Source organism: Vicia villosa, linkage group LG5, assembly GCF_029867415.1.
Source record: "Vicia villosa cultivar HV-30 ecotype Madison, WI linkage group LG5, Vvil1.0, whole genome shotgun sequence".
In the NCBI taxonomy this organism is placed as follows: domain Eukaryota; kingdom Viridiplantae; phylum Streptophyta; class Magnoliopsida; order Fabales; family Fabaceae; genus Vicia; species Vicia villosa.
Genome location: NC_081184.1, coordinates 159,619,225 through 159,625,224, shown reverse-complemented (window position 1 = coordinate 159,625,224; position 6,000 = coordinate 159,619,225).

Sequence of the window (6,000 nt, the reverse complement as noted above, 5' to 3'; positions counted from 1 at the left end):
ACTTCATATTACTTAATTTGATTATCTCTTTCAACTAGAAATTTACTCCATTTCCTTTTATTTAACTTTGATTGACTCTTTCATATTGAGCTGGACTTCAGTTCCTTTATTTCAACTTTGATTATCTCTTTCATTTATAGCTTAAACATTTGGTCTTGTGCTTGCTTCTTTGAGTGATTATGCTTAGAGATTAATTTTTTCTTACTCAATTGTTATCATCAAAATTTGGTCTTGTGCTTGCTTCTTTGAGTGATTATGCTTAGAGATTAATTTTTTCTTACTCAATTGTTATCATCAAAATCTTAAGAAGAATAAACATAACATTGCGAGGCCCTATTGGATGAAAGACTACAAGATTTATTAGCTATCAAAATTGAAGGTTCTAAAAGAACGTGACATTTCCGTATTCTTAAAATTCTATTATAATGAATCGAATAATTTTGTATGGATGATGAGTCATTACTCTCATTGTTATCATTCTATTTGAGATTATAACCGATAAAATAAATATAAATAAAAGAAATAAATTTAAAATATATATGCTTACAATTTATAACTTGTTATTTATCTTTTCTTTTCTTTTCTTCTATGTTAGATTTTATAACTTGTTATTTATCTTTTCGTTTCTTCTATGTTAGATTCATATCAGAAAATTAAAGATCTTACGTACTAATTAAAGAGGTTTTTTTTTGCTTGTAAGAGCTTTGACGAACAATTTTAAAATATCTTTATACGTGCAATGCAAGTAACATCACTATGAGTGGGATCTACAACAATTTTTGCTAATAAAAAATGAGTAACAATCAAAGAAGAACAATCAATGGAGAGGGAGGAAGAAGGAGGAGGACCACATAGAATTATTGAAGGAATCATGTTAGAGCTTGCTGCCATTGTGGTAGTGATCAAATGAAACCTTAGGTCAATAGACCTTAGTATAGTGTCCCATTAAAAATGTTGTCACATGCTTTAGTATACTATAAATAAGCTTCAACTACTACAAATTTATGACAAAGATTATATTCAACAAAAGATAATTTTACTTAATTAAAAAATTGTTAAAATTATCAAAAAAAATTATATACTTAATTTTTGTAAAAGCTATAGTGTGGAGCCCATATATCTTAGTCATGAACCATGATAAAGATATGTCTAATGTAGTGACAAAGAAAGGTTGAAAGAATCATTACTCACCATGATTATGATTAGTACTAATAAAAAGGGATTAAAACGTGTCTCATTTATAATAAATAAATAATACAAACCCTAGGGATAAGAGTATAGCATTGGTGGAGTGTGATAAACACACACATAGAATGAAACATGTTGACCACTTTTTGTTTGCCATATTTCAAAAGGTTATGTGTACTGGCAGCCAGGGAGCATAACAAAAAAGCACTTCTTGACCATGTTTTGGGTGACAAAATGGATTCCAACATATCAATTAGGAGTTTTGTTTTGTATTGTAACACATGTTTCCTAGTTAATCACATACTAATCATTTATGTGTTATCTAATGGTTAGTGAAAATGGACCTACATCTTGTCTTTTAATTGAAGTGATTAATTGTATTATATTAATTAATTAAAATAAATTATGGATAAACAGTCTGTATCTATTGGAAAGAAGAAATGAGTCACCCCATGATGTGTATGTGTGTGAGTGTGTCCCCTTTATAAATTCAAGTGTGTAGTTGTGAAAATTTTGAATAGATATGTAGCATATAAAATATTCAGTGTTACGTGGAAGAATACAATATATTCCTCAAGATATGGGATAGTCAAAATTTATTTCATTTGTATATTAATTGTTTTTTAGGGTATTGATATTCTCATAAGAATTTAAAACTACTTGGAGTATCCCTTAAGAAACATTGGTTTTTGTTTGTTTCAAAAATTTAGTGTTAAGACATTGATATTTAAAAATTATTATTTAGTCTCGTTAAATTAATTCAGTTTATATAATTATACAATGACATCAGATTATATAGATATGTATTCGAAATTTAATATAAATATAATTTTTTAAAAAGATTGATTTATTATTAAAAAATATTAACGGCATAATTTATTATCTATTTATTTTTTTTTTTTATTTTTGTATAAATTGAAATATTTTTTTTATTCATCTTACAATAAAATTTTAATTTTAGACTACTTACAATAAATAAATAAATAAATAAATAAATAAATAACAAATGCAAAGCACTTTCTAGATCTAGCTGAGGATAGACAATGGAGATTGGAGAATAAAATAAGGTCTGGATGCAAAGGAACAAACCTAGGATTTGATTAAGTTTCACTTAAATACAATGAATATGTATGATTCTATTCTTAATTGTTTTCGGCATTGGCTAATATGCATAAGGATTTTCCTTATGCACCATGCATAAGTCAATCTAAGCCGTTAGATCATGTTTTTAATTGAGTATTGAGTATTGAGTGGTGAGTATTGAGTTTTGAGTGGTGAGTATTGAGTATTGAGTAATAACAATTGATGTTTAGAATTTGATCTAATGATCCAAGGGTCCATAATAATCTATGCACGGTGCATAGATTTTTATCTATGCACGGTAACTGCACCCAGTGTTTTCTATATTCTTCTTTTCATGTTGAATACCAACAATAGAAAGTTGTTTTTTGTGGTTTAAAATATAAATAAATTTAGTTAATCATACAATATTTTATGTTAGTCTTAAATTTATTCTATTAATTTTAATTTTATTTTTAATAATATTTTATTCATATAGAAATAGTTTTTTTTCTTCATAGTATTTTATCAATCTAATACAGTGAACCAGCAAATTATAGAGTGTTGTTATTCTTATAATGGAAATGACTTAGTGTATGCCTACACTACCACACATACAAAAGTGAAAAAAAGTTAAATATATTTAAAAAAGTCAAAACCTAAAGTACGGTGTAGTTGTCACTTTTGGGTATATCAATATCATTTCTCAAATTATAATTATACCGGATATTGTATTTTTTCCGTTTAAAATATTTTTAGCCTTATATTAATGTTAAATGCGATTACACATATTTAATTAGATGAAATGGATCTGATCCGTTGAATGTGTTTATTTTAACTGCACTTTAGTGCGGGAGGGACGTAGGAATTAGGTTCTCACATTCTAATGTGATTATCCCACAACGTTCATTTATGCGGAATTTTGCGTGCACATACATTTATATGAATTTTTATATTTTTAAGTTTAATAAGAGCAGTGCACGCAGGCTCGCCCTTCCTCGCTCTCACTTTTAACGCGGGATGAATTAAGATATTAGACCCAAAATATGTCCGCTCATTTTTTTTTTTAAACTTTTACGGGACAAACATGCAAGTTTGTCAATCAATATTTAATACAATTGACTTGTTAAAATTATAGAGTACTTTTTTAATAAACTAACATTTTTGCTATGTATCTTAGTAAATATGACATGAGATGGGATCAGATCCTCTTATTTTTTAATTTTAAAATTTTTAAATCAGGATCTTTCAATCTTGCATATAAACTGTTAACATATATTTGTATAGTCTTTATTATCGATATATTTATTGAACAATATAAAAAAAATTATTAAAGTGACAACTCTCTTCTATTTGATAATGTAATCTTTTTGTTTCTGTTTGATTTTCTTAACCTTATAACCATAAATAAATAAAGCATCAATAAGTCCGCTATCTCATGAGAAGTTTTGGTGAAATTAGGTTTCAAAAGGCAGCCGAGAAAGTTGAATTATGAACTAAAGTGCTTTATGTAACAACAACACCTAAAGTTGCATTCTTATATTTGAGCTGATATAAAGATAAAACTAAATAGAATTACCTTTTCTACTACAATGGTTTTTAAAAGCCTCCAAATTATCCTTTTTCCAATCTTCGCCTTCCTTAAATTAATCTATTCATTTGAATTTGTCATGTAGTATATCTATTAATTAATTTGAAGATGTTCTTATCTACACCATTGAATATGACATTCAATATTTTAGAGTTTTTCAGAGCGTTTGCATCATCTTTATCATCTCAGTCTATCTCCTCTTTGACAATAACATTGTCGTTCTTGTCTGTAATAGCAAGAGGACTCGAATCCTTGATAATTACGAGTTTTCCAATAGTCATAGTTGGTTCCATCTAGGGGTGTAAACGGATCAGAAAAAATCAATTAAACCAACAATCCAAACCAAACCAAATCGAAATAAAACCGTTTGTTTATGGTTCGATTCTAAAACTGAACCGAACCAATGAAAACCGATGTGGTTTGGTTCGGTTCTCGATTTTAGTTTTTAGGAACTGCCAAACCGATGAACCGATCCAATGGAACTAATTACGCTCTAAATCTTTTATTCCACCCATCATTAAGCTCAAATTTTGCATCGGTCAAACCATTCTCCATCTTTGTTTTTACTTTCTTCCTTCTTGCAAAATACACATCTAGAACCAGACTCTAAAAAATATATAGTAGAAATCATAAGTCACGAAAACTTGCTTTCATTAAATTACTTATCTAACCTTCCCCCTCAAATGTTGCTCTCACTATTGTCATTATGATAGGTTATAGTCTCCTTCGTGTGCAAGTTTTCTTTGTTATTTTTCATATCTGTTTTTACCTTTTTGGTTTCTTCTTCAACAAAACTCCTTTTAGTCTTGTTACAAAATAGTTTTGATGTGTATTTGAGGGGTGAAACATGTTAAGGGATGCTTTTTTCGTGTTCTATTTGTTAAGCTTTCAAATCTATTTCCAACATTTTGATGCCAAGTGCCAACTTTATATTTTATAATGAATTTTTATTTCATGATGCAATGAAACCATGTCACTGTTTCATATGGATTAAGAACAACTTGTAAGTTGTTTGAAAAATAGAGCATGAAATATATTATTTTAAAAAATAATAGCATAAAGTACATAAAAAAACATGATAGTGGAGAATACATTAATGAATATAATGATTGAAAAAAACATTGAAAACCGATCAACCGAATCAAACCAAACTGAATCAAACCGGTTAGTTTGGTTCGGTTTCATTTTTGAAAAATTTTAAAAACCAAACCAAACCAATGAAGGTATTATCGGTTCGGACCTTTTTTTGACCAAAAACCGGTCCAAACCGATCCAATTACACCATTCCATCAAGAATAGGTGGTCTATTTATGGATGGCAACGGGGAGAATCGGAACAATTATCATCTCTCCCAAACCCAAACCCGAATCTCCCAACAATCTCCGTTCTCCGCCCAAAACCCAAACAGGAATGGAGAATTAAAACTCAAACCAATCTCCCAACAATCCCCGTTCTCCGCCCAAACCCAAACAGAAATGGAGAATTAAAACCCAAACCAGACCCAAACGGGTTCAGGTTAGGTTCGGATATCCCAGCCACCATCCATATAGTAACATCAATTTTTTTAATAGAAATACTTATTTTTTTCAAAATTAAATTGCTTTATAAATAATGAAATGAAACAATTTAAAAAAAAAAATCATACATTTCAAATATTTTAAATAATAATAGAATCAAAATTTCAAAATTTGGCCACATATTAAATATTCTAAATTATAGAAAATATTTAATAATATACGCAACGAAATAAACGGGGCGCGTTCAGGGACGGGTTTGGGGGGGGGGGGGTATTAGAGTCTCTATTACACGACATGTTCCCTTATTTTGTGATTGAGGAAAACCCAAACCTAAACTCAAATCCAATAAAAGTGGATTTTCCCTGTCAACTTCGTGACAGGTTCGGGTGGGTACTCGCGGGTACAGGTTTTGTTATCATGCCTAGGTCTATTGAAACCTCCTCCTTCCTAGTCCATTGTATCAGAAAGTATCTTCCGTGAATCTCACCCAAAGTCAGATCATGATGTCTGCTCTTATACCAATTGAAATTCTAGCGTTCAGATTAAAGATGTCCTAAAGGATATCGAGACACCGTTTTCCAAACACACACAATGACAAGGTATAAAAGTGCAGTGCAATACTTTAAAGAACATAATTAATTGTTC